This window comes from Dromaius novaehollandiae, chromosome 12 (genome assembly GCF_036370855.1).
Source record: "Dromaius novaehollandiae isolate bDroNov1 chromosome 12, bDroNov1.hap1, whole genome shotgun sequence".
Taxonomy (NCBI): domain Eukaryota; kingdom Metazoa; phylum Chordata; class Aves; order Casuariiformes; family Dromaiidae; genus Dromaius; species Dromaius novaehollandiae.
In genome coordinates, this window is record NC_088109.1 from 3,244,418 (window position 1) to 3,261,096 (window position 16,679).

Sequence of the window (16,679 nt, forward strand, 5' to 3'; positions counted from 1 at the left end):
TGTCCTGGTATGCTGGGCTTATGGTATTCCAGTACGGGTAGGCAACAGATAAATTTGGTTGTCTTTGCAACAGAAAATGGCTTTGAGGCAAAGTGTTAGTAAATAAAATAGCATTTTGCTTTGCCCACTGGCTTCCTTCTAAAACTACCAGTACTGGGTGTTACTGACAGGATAAAATCCATCCAGGACCCTCTCTCAGGCCCCCCATCTCCCACGTGCGCCGCTGCGTGCCCCCCGCCCTGCCGCAACGCCGGGGAAGTAACACGCTGGCCATATTCCCAATACCAGTTTGGCCCTTTCTGCTGACGTAGAAAGAATGCAATCTTTTGATTTGCAGAGCAGGAACACACAACCAAACACTTCAAACTGTTTCAAAGCCAGAGCTTACATTTTTTTTTTTTTTTAGTAGTTAACAGCACCTGAAAACACACAGCCTGCCCAGATTGCTAATGTTGTGCTCCTAAAGGCTAGTTCAGGGCTTACTTGGACAACTTCAGTACATAAATGATTTGGGAGCCAGCTTAGAAATGCATTTATCTACTGTCAAAGTCAACTAGCCTCTAGATCCTAGGACGCACTTAAAGGGAACGGAAGCAACCAGCTTACTCCTTCCTCCTACATTGCTTGTTAGGATCATCACTCACTCATAGCTGTTCTTGTCACTCAGGTATAAAAAAAAATGAATGTTTTCACCACCAGTATATTTACGAATGCCATCTGCATCGGATGTCACATTTTGCTATACATTTGCAAAGAAGAAAACAATTCTAGTGTTTGAGCTTGTGGGAAGACGCAACTATGGACACATGGTGCAAAGGATCTTACCCTTTAGCCTACTCCCTGCATCTCCAGCCACCCAACCCAGGTGGCTAACACAGATTACAAGGGTGCTAACTCCATACGGCAAGGGAACATTTGGAAAAGACTAAGAAAAAACACTGCCACAGACGAAGCCCGCTCAAGAGACCAGGCTAACACATCACCGGCATCTCAAACTTGCAACTCTTTGATCTACATACAACTCATGGCTCCAACCTGGGGCTCCACCAGAGCAGGGACTGCCCACAACCACGTATTCTTCTCCCCCTCTCCAAAGGGCAAGGCTTCTCCTCACCGATACCTAGAACTTGCCTTCCAGTTTCTCAGTTTACCAGACCAAGGATTCCGAAGTTGCGAGAGGAGAAATGCTGCTGAGTTGAGAGCAAAGACTTGCAAGCTCAACCAACCAAAAGCTTGGGCAGCTATGAAGATGATGTGAAGCTGCTGGTTTGTGGTGGCAGCTCCCAGCAGAGAGAAGCAGTCAGGCTATCGGAGCAGGGCTCCAAGCGACACCGAGCAAGTGTCTAACTGGAATCTGCAGAAGGACGAAATAAAAAAAGGAAAAAAAAAAAATCCCCAAACAACCTTTTCCTGCTTCTTCCCTGAAATCACAGAAAACCTCTCTCAGTTACTGCTCTCATTTTCTTCCTCTTACCAGCACACCTGCATGGGTATACAAGATGCGAATTCTTGATGTAAAGTGCAACTGCAAGGAAAAAAGTCTCTTGGAAACTTTATAATACATCATGAAGTAGCAAAAAGTCCCAAAGAACGCACCAGAAAACCCCCACAGGCTCAAGACTGTTAGTCTTTCCCTGAGATTTTGGCAGAAATGTTTACCTCATCCTTGTTCCAGCCCCGATACGGTACTGCGCATTGCTAACGACACAGAAATCACCCAGGTTTCCAACAGAGAGGCCCCGGCTGTGCAAGGCTGCAGGCAGAAAGGATCCAAGTGGGCTTTGCAGAATGAGACCCTGGTCAGAAGAGCCTAAGTACGCTCCTCTTCATCTGCTCGCTGCAACCGGAGCTCCGGTTAAGTGCTAGCGGACCACGGGAAAAACGACAAAAGCACAGAGAAACAGGCATGTTTTTAAGTTGGGACCTACTTTAACTTTTGCTCGTGAGGCAATAGGATGCTATTAGAAACTAAAAACTGAAGGCAACAGAATAAGGACACATTTTCCCATCCTCTGTCTGCCTGGGACACCTACCTACAGCAAACATTTTTGATTACATGAATCCGACATCCTTATTCGTGCTTTTAAGAAGATAAAACTCTCAAATATGGCTCTTTGCTCTGCAGAACGTGGATGCCGATACTACTGCCTCCGCACAGTGTCCGGGGACGGTCAAGCGTATAGCCCAGCCTGGGAGCTCTTAATTCAAACCAGAGCCGTAGAGCTGCCACGCTTTGCTTAAAGCAAGCAAACAAAACACCCCTCTGCTAAGCTCACTCGAAAATTTTATTTTTTAGTATTTGGATCAACTTACTCACTGGAAAGTGGCACCAAGTAGTAAGGAAATCAGACTTATGCCAAAAAAAGACCAGAAATGTAATACAAGTAGAAATTTTTTATCTAGACTAGCAATAACACACAAAGCCTCCATTGGTTTGCCGATAGCATGAAGTCTTGGAGAAAATAAAAAAAATCAAGAATCCAAGAACGCCGCTATCATTCATATACATGTCTGTGTATCAAAACCTTTTAAAAGAATTTAGAGGCTTTTCCTGAACTTCCATGGAGGCATATGCCATTTCTTTCGCAGTACACAGCGATCTAATAACTGGGTAACTGACAGGCCAAAGCTAGGGGATTGAAAATAAATGAACGTTTTTTTCCCCCCACTGACTGACTTACATTACAGATGTCACAGATATTATAGCAGTTATAAAGCCTGGTAGGAAAAGGGAAAAAACCATTTTTTATCTGAATGTGTCTCTTTCACAAAAGCAAATACATGCTATGTCATGCCTTTCAGAGTATTTTTAGCTTTAAAAAAAAAAAAGATTTCCATTTTAGGTCAACCAAAGAGTACTGCTGATAAGCAGCGTCAGCGTTAGTATTAAGCACACGCAGCTCAGCTCCTCGCTGCTCTGCCGTTAACTTCTCCTAATTTCTTTTACGGGGCCAGAAGGGGTAGAAAGATCCCTCCTGGGATACTTTTCGCCTTAGAGTCCTAAAGGATTTTACAGTTTTCATCCGTCAACAGAGGTGAAGTTTGCTCTAACAGCAGCAGAGTTTGCACCCATGGAAAGGACAAAACGGTTCATAAGTAGTTGCAACGACGGTGTTTGCACAAGCTTTTGTGTTTAACTGCAGCAGTGTAAAAAGCAGCTTCAAGGGGAACGCCACATGCACTTAGACAAGGCTTAGCTAGGACAAGCTAACTCAATCTGGGCAAGGCAAAGCTGTTGAAGTGTATTTATAACAATTATCTTATCCAATTTACTAGATATATTTTGGTCTAGCTTCATCAAGTACTTGTATAATCTCATTTTGTGCAGGAAGTGACAGGGATTAATTGGTAAATTAGCAGTAATCAAATATTACAGAAGAGGCACTGCCAGTTCCTCCCTAGAAAAAGAATTCATAAAAAGAAAAGAGTTCTCCAGCTTTTTAAGCAGAATTAAGTATTTACCCACTATGTAAAGCAAAGGAAAGTGCTGGAAGGCACTATCATCATTTTAATAACTTGGAAAGAAAAAAAAAATAAATTTAGTTATTCCTAAATTAAGTCAAAATATGCTCCTTCATCCAAGCACAATTCTCAACCCAACCTTTGGTTTCAGCTTTGACATACATACTTCATCCGGAATCTTTTTCAAATAGATTTAACCTAATTTATAATGCATGTAGAAATGTAGTGATTTTTACATTAAAATACATATTTATATTGGCTAAATATGTATTTTTCCTATGCTTTACTTTATATTCACTAAATGCATTAATGCATACTTTAGTCAAGCAGCACTCGGACGCTAGTATGGTATTTTAATAACGTATACTTGAAACTCAGCTGTGGATAAGCTATACGCTAACTCCAGGCAAGAAATGTGCGTGAAAACGCTTCTCAATCACAACTCAGCACTTCAGGGAAACGGGTACCGGGGTTATGGTACATACTAAATTCCTGAGAGTCAGTACTGGACCCTTGTCATGATTTGCTTATTAAATTGAGAAAGGATCACCGTCACTGTTGGCTGGCAGCACTTTCAAAACCTAACACAGGAACCCTTGCCAAAAAAAAAAAAAAAGTTAATTTAATCACAATAATATTTTTTGAATGTACCAAGCACTCTGGCGACAAAGGCAATGTGCAGCAGTACGTGCAATGCCTCGGAGGACCCAGACAAACCCAAATACCTGCGGCAAAGGCAGCCCGGCCGAGCCCGCGGCACCGTCACCCGCGCTTGGGGCAGCGAGAGCGCTCGACGCAGCCCAGTTCAGGACTTTCTTCTGCCTCGAGCTCAGCGAAAAGCGGTGATAAACGCTACTACTTACCCCGCTCAAAATCAAAACACAGATCTGTGAAGCCGAACATGCCACCGCAAAGAGTTAGGCGCTCCCGCTCCAGAGCCTGGCACCAGGGCTCACCCAAGGCGAAGCGCTAAGGATGGACGGCGCGGGCTCACGGCTGTTCACCGCTAGGAGAGTCAAGAAAATCGGCAACAGAACAAAGCACAAAAAGTAGAGGAAACTGAAACTAAAAGCGGATTTGGGTCACAAGGAGTCCACATTTGATTTGTCCTTTCCCTCAGCCGGGAGACGCAATTGGTGAAGAGAATACAGCAGCAGGAGACACGAAAGCCATAAAGCTCTGGCCTCCCTTGGCTTCTCGTCCCATTCCTTAAATCCCTATCGATACAAACCTCCAAGCAAACAAACATTTCTCTTTGCCTCAACTGCCACCCACTGGAAAAGGAAAGTAACATTAATTCCAAATTGCAACATTCAAAATAGGTCAGAAAACCAATCTGGCAGATACCAGCATGGATTACATCAAAGCTCTGTGATTGCCTTGGAAAACCCAGCGGCGCTGCTGGAAATAAGAGAACTTGCAAATTAAATTCCGGCAGAAACCGGAGAACAACAACAAGTGGAAGCTCAACGTCCTCAGGAGCTCAACGTCCTCCACCGCCCGGCCCTCGGGTTGCGTTACAAAGGTTTCGGAGATGGTGTTCATGGTTCACAGGGCTGGTGGCACCCCGTGATGAGCGCGGTGCAGCGAGGATGCCACCTTGATCGCTCCGGCTGCGCTGCGCCAGCCCCGTCCCTGCTTTCCCACCCTCGCTCAGGGGCTGCTCTCGCAGGACCTCGGTCACGGGAGGATGCTGGGACCTCCTTTGGCAGCCGAGAGAACGGGAGAAGACAGGTCCAAGTGCCGACAGCTCACCATTCAGACCAAAGCAACGCTGGACAAATTTAAAGGTGAAAGTTTGGCTCGACTCTTAAATTATCTGGAACGGTTCACCTGCATACTGAGAGGCTCCTGCTCCCAAAGCACTGCTCCTTAGGGAAGCCAAGATAAGCTCGTCAAACGGCAATTACGAGTGTCAGCTCCAGTCATCGAGGAACACAAGCAAACATGCTATGAGAGAGTTCTCACAGCTTTCAGACAGACAGACCTGCTCTGGGTATTTGGCAACGGGCATCCCTCGGCACCGTGGCATTCCTAAGCCCTTAGTGAGAATATCTGAGCTCACTGAAGGCAACAGTCCTTGGTCAACGGGCACATAACAAAACAGCTACACTCTTAGGGAGCAACTCAAAGTTCAACATGGACACAGCACTAATGGACCAGCACACCGGATGGGAAAAAATGTAATCATTATCATCACACAGTGATTGTAAGAAATGATACATTAAAAAAAGTATTTTTTCAAAAAAGATGTCTTGCAGCCTCTGAAAAGATATCTATCACTACCGAAAGTATATATAATCAAACCTACCCCTGCACACGCGGAGATACTTGTATGACTCCGAGGGTTTCAGATCCTATTGCAAGGTTTTTCTCTTTGATCTATAAAGGGAACAGAGCTCCTCATCAAAAACAAAGATCCTGAGAGTGCTCTACTTGATATAAAACATAACTATCTGTGCTGCTTCTTACAGGCCAGCACATTAAACAGTTTTTAAAGTAAGGAGCGATAAATTGTACTTTTGCAAGAGCTTTCCAGTAAATCGTTCTGACACGTGGATGGGCTCTTCAGCAAGCACAGCATTGAATTCTCCACTCCAACAGGCACTAACAAAATCAGTGGGGTACAAAATATTCCTCGTTTTGGTCACTTAGCTGGGCCAGCAAAATGCAAAGTCAGCCACAGTCATATATATATATCTCGAGAATATATAGTCAAATATATCTCGAGACTCTTGAGACAAAATGTTCAGAGCAGTCGGTGTCACAGTACTGACATGACGGTCTTTCAAAGTTATTGCCCAATGTCCATCTCCACCTTAACTTTCTCCTGAGAACACAAGTCAAAAGCATGCAATGGGCCTTACTTGCTACCATCTGGACCATATTTCCCAAATTCTTACCAAGTTTGCACAGAGAGCTTTTTGGGAAGGAGGGATTGTTTCTTTTAAGGAGCAGTGCAAGATTCCTCCTTCATTCAAGCAATATCCAACGCACCCTCTTCCTAGAAAGCATAGTTGAGACATGCCAAACAACGTACAACATGCTAGCAACAGCTTATCTAAACCGCCTTTGGCCTCGCAGCCTATTGTCTCAGAAAAAGGTGACCTGCAGAAGCCAAGCTTAACCTTGAGTGTGGCAGCCAGGCATTTTTGATCATCTTGTTGAGTATCTATCTAGATCTTCGAGCATCTAAATCTAGCTTTAAAAAAAAAGGCTGTAAGTTAAAAAAAAACTAAACCATGAGAAAGACAAATCTGATCTCACAACCAAAACTACTTCTTCCCTGAAGCTATGCCTATACTGAACGTGGACACACCAGATGCACTGGAGTAAATTTGATGTCATTGGCAGGATGAGGAACAAAGCAGTACTAAAACTTTGGTTTAACAAGTCCCTTGGACAGAAAAATACATGGCAAAGCTTAAAATGCACTTCCCCAAGAAACCAGGGAATACGCTGAAAAGTAAAACTCAACATACACATAAAAGGCTTTTTGTAGATTTCCAATAAGTAGGTGTTGATGAAAAAAAAAGAGGTTTTCAATAGCTCCAAAGGTAACCTGACACTTGAAGAGTGCTAAAAAAAATGCTCTATCGTAATTTTCTCTATTTGTCATCTCATCGTTATAAAACTGTCACACAGCAAACAACCAGGCTGAACCAACCCTGGCCCAGGTTTTCAGCTCCAAATTAGTAACACGCATGATTTCACAGCTTAGGGATGGGGAACAAACTGGGGCAGAGGTTTAGACCTACTGCATATGTTTTAAGATACACTGTATTTAGTACAGGTGGCCAGGATTAAAGCAAGGCCCTGAATATTTAAATCATTTCTGAGACTACAGAAGACTAAACATATTGCAAACTAAAGCTGCTCATTCACAAACACACATGACATTTCAAAGGTTTTCAGCCATCCAGGAGATGAGAAACAGGATACTGTTTTGGACATCTCGGACAACTCTTCTGAGCCCAGTGAAGCAGAAAGGACTTCTGACCACTTCTTCTAAAAAGAGGGGCACCCCTCCTAAGCGGTTTGGGAAGAGCTGTTTTAGTTGGGTCTCTGCCATAGGTACGTATGACGTCCAGCACAATGATATCTTGACCTAGTACCCGGACTCCTTGAAGCTATCCCAACTCCACTCTCGCCACTAAAGGGTAAAAGTGACAGCACCTGGTTACTTTTCAACCGGCTAAGACCATATTCTGCACACAGCTCTAAGAAAAGGACTAGAAATAACAGGATAGGAATTTATGTTGCATATCTGTTTTGGTCTCAAAAGGCAGCACCCTGGAATTCAAAACAATCCTGTTCGGGGGCATACAGAGACGTGCTACTTTGTTGTATTTTATTTTATTTTTTAAGATATATCTGATATTTGCCTCATCAAAGGGCAGGAGATAGCAAGCACACATCCTCCCCCCTCGGAAGTTAGGCAAGTAATGATACGTGGCTTAAAAGCTTAAACCATGGCATGTTTATGAAGTTTTCTGTCACAGTCATTCCAAGAATTTATGGATCAGAGTTATTAGTATATAAACACCAACTGAATGCTTTCAAGTATCCTTAAATAAACTTTTCTAGACAGGGCACTACACTCACTAGAAAAGAGATTTCCTGCAAGAAAACATAAATTTCAATAATGGGATACCATAATAAGTGTTCTGCAGTTTCACACACCTTCTCTCTTAGTTTAAGAAGTATTTTTAAGGCATTTACTGTATTGTCTGCCTCTTCAGTTTGCAGCTATTGATCTGTAACTCCTCCTTTTAGTCAGAAAATATCAAATCCATCAATCGGGAAAGAGCAACAGCTAATTTAATAGGTTCAAAGTGTAACTCACTTCATTGACGGGGGGAACCCTTCTGTCACTGAAAGGTAGCTAAAATGCTCCAGTTAAATACATTTGGAGAGGTAATGCCTCTCCAAGAAAATGCCAAAACACTGTCCCTTACAGTTAGAAATACAGCCTTTTTACTGAGAACATGACGGAAACCATTTCAGCGTTATTTTACCAAGCCTGTAAAGACAACGCTCTCCGAGGCCCGGCTCTGCTAAGCCCTCCTTCGCCAAGCATGGCCACAGAGGCAAAACCAGCACATTTTCTGCGCTGAACAGGCACAGGCAGTTTCCCCCTTCCCATATACCTGCCCCATGTCTTTCGGCTTTGCGTGGAGCTCCACAGGACCAAATCGCTTCCTCGCATCATGCCGGTCAAGGAAGCTTCAGAGGAAGCCAAGAGGTTTTCTCATGGAGCAAGGGAGACGGTTAAACAGAAATGGGTTTAGCATTTATTAGGCACCTTTTGGGCTGGACCTGACATCTAGGATGGAGCAGCGCACTTAACGTGGGACAACAACCAGGGCAAAACCCCGCTGCCCTTCTCCGCAGCGAAGGCTAACAGCAGCATCGGCTCTCCGGGATGCCAGCCAGCCGCCGGGCTCCGCGGGCAGATCCCTTCTCGTCATCTCTTACGTGCAGCTCCGACTCGTCTCCAACGAGCGTTTCAATCCCTTGCCTGCTCCTTTTTCTTCCCTCTGTTCTTTCCATGGCGAATTAAATATCTACTTCATGTATTCAATGAAGGGGATGGAGGACTACAGACACATAACGAATGCGGCATGCAGAGACACACCTCAGTTAGCTTTAGGGAACTTAAATACCTCGGTCAGTGAACCTAAAACCGGCACGCGCTTTCCTGGCGTTAGCCAGCACTGAGGTATTTCTGTCGCACAGGCTTCGGCTTACGACACTGCAACCTCACCGCAGATGCTACTAGCTGGCCTGCAGATAACTGACATATCGACCCACACGTGCTGCAATCACGACTTCACAGCGAACCGCGGCGAGGGAGGCTCCTCTCTCCGAGGCAGCAGCCGGCAGCGAGTCCCCGGGCAGAGGAGCCAAGCGCAGAGCCCGGCGTCGGACACCAAAGCCCCGCACGCGGAAACAAGGACGGATGGTTAATTTTAACCGCTAGGCCCTCCGAGTACTCAATTTGAGATTAACTTTAATTCTGATGACTGTAGCTTTCAGACACGAAAATAGACTCCGAGGCCCGAAACCATGCATGGTTTTCCCAGGAAATCAGTTATTGTCATAACAGATGTCACCTTTCCAGGTTTTAATATTTCCCTAATCTATATACTCATCAAATAGCCAAGTTTTCTTTGAAAGATCTGTCTAAAGTTTTCTTTTTATAAAAGGAGAAACTATACAACTTCATAAATTTTCTAGTTTAGAAATAGCTTCTAGTTCAAAAATAATTCCTCCCTTACAGAGGATCTTTTCGACTGTGCTGTGTGGTCAAAAAGCCAAATTTATTATATTGCTATATATGCTCTTTCACTTTCCCATTCAATAATAAATTATGACCCTGCTCTATGACTGTGTCCAAGGAAAAGACGGCTTATAATGTATGAAATACAAAATGGGGGAGGGGAAAGAGGTTTGAGAATGAGTTACTGCTCAGAAGAATATGAGCATCTTCCTGGTCAACTATCTCATGAGGATTCAGACAGACTTACCTTAACGACGTGCTCAATAACTGCGCACACACCCTGGCAATGTAACAGATTACAGTTTTCTATACTTTTGTGTCAGCCACTGAGTGGCAGCAATTCCCTCATATCCAAATCCGAATTACTAGATTTAGGATGAAATGTTGAAAGTACTGCTAACTCTCAATTCTGTTACGTTTAGCTTCATACGCAACCACAAAAAACGACGCCTAATAAAATATCTAGTAATGGGTTTCAAATTTAAGGTTGTCACAGTTTCAGAAGTTACGCACTTTATTCTGATGATCAGACCTCAGCTTCTTCAGAAGTTTACTAGATTCAGTTTTATAAAGAGGCAACTGTGAGAGCGACAGGAAAATTTTGTAATCAAACAACCCAGGTCAAAAAAAAAAAAAATTACAAAAATGCTAGCACTTAATCATTTCTTCAACTAGAGCACAGAGCTGTATTTTTCTAAAAACAGATTTTTACCTTTTAAACATGACACCCAAAGCAAGGGAATAAAACTTAAAAAAAAAACCAAAACAAAACAAAACCCACCCTCTGAGCTATTCATTGCAACATATTGTGTTTGTCTCTTCCCTCAACATTTGCAGGTTCCCCACAGTAGTGGAGGTAACTGAAAATCTATCAGTCAGAAGACTAAATATCAGCTCTATTTTTTTTTAAAACCAACCATTTTCAGGAACTAAATTAAACAGGAAATGCTGCATATACACTTCTTTAGATGTTTATGAATTATTACTTAACCACTTAGGAAGCATTTCACGGTCTCTCATTCAGAAAGCTTCACTCGTTTTATCGGGGCACCTCTCCCGGCTGATCAGCGTGCGTGACACCGCTTCACCCGGCGCGCAGGGCCCAGGCCAGGGTACCGCTGGCTCGTTACAGGGCCTGACAACCGCACAAGGCCAAGGCCCAGATACGATCTGAAAGCAACCAGACAAGCAACAAGAGGATGCAGAGTTTTGACAGAGGACTTCTGGAGAGTTGCTAAGTGTTATTATACTCTGGGCTTTCAACCAGTCTTTGAGACGAGGATAAGATCTAACAGGAGTGATTACCGCACACCTGTCCCGTCTAGAGTTTCCTTTCCACCCTCTGAAGCATCCGACACCAACCGCTGCCGGGAGACTGGCTACGGAGCAGATTATCCTCACGTTTAAATCCACGCGTCCTGGTTAACGCTACCCACTCTGCGCTAGCTGGACAACCCCTAAGCGAATGGGCACGACAGCCGAGCCCACAAGCAAACAAGCGTCGGACGTAACCGCAGGATGCCCCAAGCCACCGAGCTAACGTTTCACCCGGGTGCGAAGGGCGTTCTCCGGCGGCGGAAGGAAAACGGGGCTTCACGAGATGCACGCCCGGCGTGCCCACCGGAGGTGCTCGCCTTCTCGCTCTTCTATACGCGACTACTTTTTTACAGCCCGACCGCGGTAATGCAGCTGGAGCGCCGATCGCTTTTAACAGTCCGCGCTCTGCCTGCTTCAAACTCGCTGCTGTACAAGACGCAGAAATAGCGTATTGATACAGTTAGGTGGAAGAAAAAAGTTGCTGCACTCAGACTCCACGTTTCTGGGAAGAGCGAGCTCCCTGCTCCTGCTGAGGGACCAGACCATACGGATCTCATTACCTCCCCGGCGCCGCTGGCGCGGCAGCCTTTCCCCCACGCGCCCCTCGCCGCCCCCCGAGGGCCTCTCGCCCGCCGCGGCGTTTCCGCGCTCCGGGCGGCTTCACGCACGACCGCGGCCGCGCCGCTCCCCGCTCCCCGCCCGGAACTCGGCCCGGCCGCGGCACCGGCCGCCGCTCCGGGCCAAAGTCCGCCGCGGGGAGCGGGCGAGCCGGCCCCGGCGGGCCCCGGCGAGCGGTCGCCCCCGGCCGCGGCGCGGAGCCCGACGCGGAGGCGCGTCCGCCGGCGGAGCCCCGCGCCCGGCCGTCCCCGCCCCGCGGCGGCTCGGCGTCTCCGCTCGCGCCGGCGGGGCCGCAGGCAGAGCCCGGCGCTTCCTCATCCACCCGCCGCCAGGCGGGGCAGGAACTGCCGAGCCGGGGAGCTGCCCGCGCCGCCGCAGGTACCGGCGCCCACTCACCGCTTCCCGCCGAGCCGCGACGGCGCGGGGCTGCGGCCGGCGCCGAGGTCCGGGCGCTGTCCCGGGAGGGAGCGAGCGAGGCACTGAGGGAAGCAGGGACGCGGGGAGGGAGGGAGGCAGCGAGCGCCCGCCGCCGCCGCCGCCCGGCCCGGCCCGGCCCCGCGCTCCGCCCCCGGGCGCAGCCGCGGCCCCGCGCTCACCTGCCGCCGCCGCCGCCGCCCCCGCGCCCGGCTCCGCCCCGCGGCCGCCCGGGGAGGCGCCGGGGCCGCCCGGGCCGCTCCGCTCCGCGCCGGCTCCTGCCCGCTGCTGCGCCCCCCCGCCGCGCCGGGGCGGCCCCGCGGAGAGACCCCTGAGCGGGCCCGGGGCCTCGTGTGAGGCGGGTGCGGGCCGCGGGCCGCCCCGGGCGTTAGACAGCAAACGTTGGGGGCTCCAAAAGCCGTGGGCGCCGCTTTAGTAGCAGGGCCAAACCCCGGGTAGGCCCCGACGCGCTGCCGTCGCCCCGCGACCTCGCCGGGGAGGTGCCCCTCGCCCAGGGGCCGCCGCGGGCGCCGGGGTCCCGCAGGGCCGCTCCCGAGCTCGTGCCCTGCTCCGGACAGCGGGGCTTGGCCCTGCTTCGGGCACCCGCGTCACCAGCGTTCGAATGAGGTGTTTTAGAGGCAGGAACGCGTGTTGAGCCCAAAACGCAGGTAGCAGAGAAACCACCACCAAACCTCTACAGGCATGCGAGGAATGCCTTTGCCATCATTTTTTCCCCTCATACAGGTAATCTTAGTAATAAGTCAAGTGTAATTACCGTCACATTCTCATCTCAAATGGTCTCGTTCTTCCCTAGCCAAAGACAGTGATGAAACTCCCAAAGTTTTCTCTTTGAGCGCCAGCTCTGCTGCGGTAGCCGTGGGGATAGGGCTGTTTGGCCAGACTGGTGCCCAGTTGGGGGAGCGTTGCTGGGGGCCGTGACCCTGCCCTCGGACTGCCGCAGCTTCGTCTCGAAGAAGTCAGGTCCCACCAGTTTGGTGGCCAGCTTCTTCCTGACGCGTTGCCCTAGCACCTCTCTGGAGCTTCCCCAAATGTTCCTGAGATGTCCTGGAGGTGCCTTAGATGTTCTGTCTGACGTCAGAACTGAAAGGCTGTAAAATACATGTAAATCAGCCTTGTTAATAGTTAGTTATATGGAGAGTTTAAAATAATTTGTTTTAAAACCAAATTGCCAACAACTGAGAGCTCTAGGAGATACAATGATATTCATGGCTGGGGGGAAAGCAACAGAATGGAGGAATCTTTGGTCGCTTCCTTTTTACTCCTCCGAAAACTTGTGCTGTAGAGTACTTTGTACAGATACATGTTCTGATGCCTGCTGTACTGTGTTTTTTTTAACTGAGCAAAAAAAATCTTGCTTTGGCACAGAATATTGTCTAATAGACTATAATGCTGAAAATAAATTGCACAAGGACCCGCATTTAAATTTATGTTCGCTGCTGTAACGCGGAAATCTGATGCAGTTTGCAAAATGGAACTTCATATGCATGAGCAATTCATGAATGTCATGTTATAAAAGCAAAACTAAAACCAGTCTGGGAGAGAAAAAGCAGAAACTAACTGCAGCCAAACAGTTTTCCTCATTTCAATACTTCCAGTGAAGTTCAGCAAAACAGAAAGTGCTTTATAATGTATTACATTTAATTTTGTGTTCTTTGGGTTTTTAATGGTGTGGAAGTGGCCAGAGAGAGCCCGTTCTGGTTTGTGACCTTACTGCATAATGTCGCACCAAGCCACTTGTTGACTGCTGTTGCGTTTCGACTCTTTGGAGTATCACTTGAATGCACGTCTTCCTGAAACAGATAGCCGTTTGCACTCCGGACTCTGGAAACTGCAAGGCCTGGACAGGTCTGAGCCTTACGTCTTTGTTCAGTGAGTCAGTGGGGAATTAGGGCTTCAATTAGGACTAGGTAAAAATGTACAAATTCGGTTCATAGGATATAAAATGGAGAGTCGTCTTTACAAATTCAGTGATGTGGCTTTATCAACTTGAGGTGTTTCCTGGTATTGACACTCTGCTGGCAACCGATTATTTTCTGTAATTTTGCTTTAAAGCTCTGCAAAATATATGCTAATGCTTTTACAGGTAGAAATCGTCTTTCATCAGAATAGATCTTAGTGCAGCTCCGAAGGCTTTGTTAGCACGTTTTGCAGGCAGGGGAGTCAAGAAGGGATGAAAACCAGTTACTGCTGAACAGCATTTAGCAGTGTTCCCTGTCATCTTCTGGGGAAATGGTAAAGCATGCTGGATTTCACTGAGATTTTTCTTTTTAAGTTGTCTTGAGTACTATGCTTTTTATTATTACATTGCCTTTCTCAGGTAGCTGACTAGCCAGTGTGATCCCTTCCAAACCCATGCTAAGGCACTGACTGCATCGGTAGAAAAAATGTGGGGAGAGAAGTGCTGTCTGATGAGCTGCGAGTGCCTCCTGCAGCTGGATTTTCGCTTGAATTCTCCCATCAAAAATGCTTGCTCTGCCTGTGGCTGCTCGACTTGCGGCACACGGCATGGTGGTGTTAAAGGGGGATATGACTGGGAGCCATTTTGTGAGTGTATATTAAAAAGAATAGCGAGCAATTAAACTTTCTGCAGCAAAATGTAAGTGAAAAATTGATAGTGGAGGGTAAAAATTAGTTCCCTGAAGATTTCAGAGCTAGACTGGTTTGAAACAATTTTCCCAAACTGTGTCATTGCCTTTTGTGAGTTAAACCACTGTATCTGCAGTACCTGTTACACTGAACAAGTGAGCCTGATTTTGATGCTAATGGCAGATACTTGCTTTATGCAACGATGATTATTTATGCAGCAGTATCATTTCAGAACAGAAAACAAGTACGGCAGTTATTGCCAACTTCTATTTCGCAGAGCCCCGCTGCGTAACAGGACTTCATTGGTCTCTTTCCCAAGCCTAACCACCAAATGCCTGCTCTCGTTTCCTCTTTTCTGGTAGTCGTGGGGGTGTGAAAAGGCAGGTCTGGTAGTGATCTAAAAGTGATGGGGGTTTCCACCCAGCACCTTCTGCACGAGTCTGTGGTCTACTCTGTAGATGCTCTTTCTGAAGTATTTTGATCGTTACATATTGTCATTTACTTATTTATTTTTAAGGTTGAGGTCAAAAGGTTCTTTGTTTTCTGCATAATGCTTTTCCTCTGGTTTTTCATGCTTTTCGTCTTCAAGGACGTGAGCTTTTTGTGGGTTAGCAATGACAAAAGGACAATGACAAAACTGAATTTGGTCGTGCGAAGCTTTGGCTGCCCTATGCGTTTGGACTGATGTCCAAGTGAAACAGAAATGGGCTGGCCTTTCCTGAAGTCTTGAAACTGTGGAGGTTCTTTCCATGGTAATATAAATTAATCACTCTTGCTTATCTTTGCAGGTTATTGTAGTTTTGCTATTGACTACGGGAGGGTTTCTTCTTTGTATTAGTCAGCATGCCGTTCGTTGTCATCTGCAGCTGAGTTGGTCTTTCCTTCTTTTTAAGGGTTTGCTCCTGTGCGTGTTGCACTTGAGCGAGCTACTGCGCCTGCACCGAGCTGTAACTGGGTCAGGAAGACCAGCGCAGGTGGGACGATACGTTCGGGCACGACGTCTAGGAGGAGCTATAATCTCTGCAGTTATATTTATTTTGTTCCAGAACTTGCAGTTGCATAATGTTCGGTGCACAGTAGAATTTGAATAAAATGATGGATTTTTTTGTTTTGTTTTGCTTTTCCCTGGAGGATGAGCTGTGCAAGTCAGTTGAGGGTCTAGTGCAGATTCTGATGTCAGATGCAAGCATGCAAATTGCTCCATATTTGTATAAGCAACTTATTGCAGAGCAGTTTTGGTTATCAGATGTGAGTCTAAGTATTTCAGATTAAAACTGAGATATGCTTTATGTCTCAACTGCTTTGCAGTTTTGCATATCTGAAGGAACTGGTGTATGTAATTCACTTACAAATGAGGCAAGAAAATAGTTTCCTAACACTTTTAAACCAGGTTTGCTGAGACACCAACCTGGACCATTGCTAATTCTTATGGTGTTTGATGTTTTTAAAGTCTTGATCCCTTGGGAAAGTAATTACACAAACAGCTCAGATTTATTAAAAAAAGGGGGGGGGGGAGGAGCAAAGTGCCCGTTCCACGTGTTTGTATAGAATATTTTCAGATGTGATCGAGGAATTTCCTAAAGATTGAAAATCTGGGCTATAAATAAGAAGAATCCCCAAATCTTTTAAGGTCTTATTAATACCCCTCCTCCCCGCCTTCTTTGGTGGGGGTGTGGTGCTGACCAAGACATTTTGAGCATATTGGACTGTAGTAGTAACCTTATGTTTAATCCATTTTGGGGAAAGAATTTACATTAAAAAAGACTGTACGGTATTTACTGTGCACACACCCTTACATTGGGTTTCAGCATGCCAGCTGCCAGTGGTGATTTTGAGCAATGTAAGTGTGCTACTTCCCCTTAAGACAGCTTTACTTTGCAAAGAGAGTGTGTGATGGGGGAACAAGGAAGTTCATGCATTGATGCAATTTTCTTGCTGACCACAGTGCTATTCCTAGCTGGTTGTGACTGCTGAAGGA

At 46.5% G+C, this 16,679-nt stretch overlaps 1 protein-coding gene and 1 long non-coding RNA gene across 5 annotated transcripts in view; one reads left to right on the forward strand and one right to left on the reverse strand.

Moving 5' to 3' along the window:
• The window catches only part of PRKCD (protein kinase C delta), a 62,966-nt gene extending 50,711 nt beyond the window's left edge, over nucleotides 1-12,255 (reverse strand). For 2 of the 4 annotated variants that reach the window (XM_064518666.1, XM_064518664.1), the window contains exon 1: nucleotides 12,077-12,255. The gene's annotated coding sequence lies outside the window, so the exon portion shown is untranslated. Of the gene's footprint in view, nucleotides 1-4,325; nucleotides 4,574-10,736; nucleotides 10,916-12,076 lie in introns of those variants that run through there. The other 2 variants (XM_064518665.1, XM_026105373.2) reach the window with 2 other exon arrangements.
• The window catches only part of LOC112986191 (uncharacterized), a 38,210-nt gene continuing 33,482 nt past the window's right edge, over nucleotides 11,952-16,679 (forward strand). The window contains exon 1 of the long non-coding RNA XR_010391188.1: nucleotides 11,952-12,058. This is a non-coding gene — a long non-coding RNA (uncharacterized LOC112986191). The remainder of the gene's footprint in view (nucleotides 12,059-16,679) is intronic.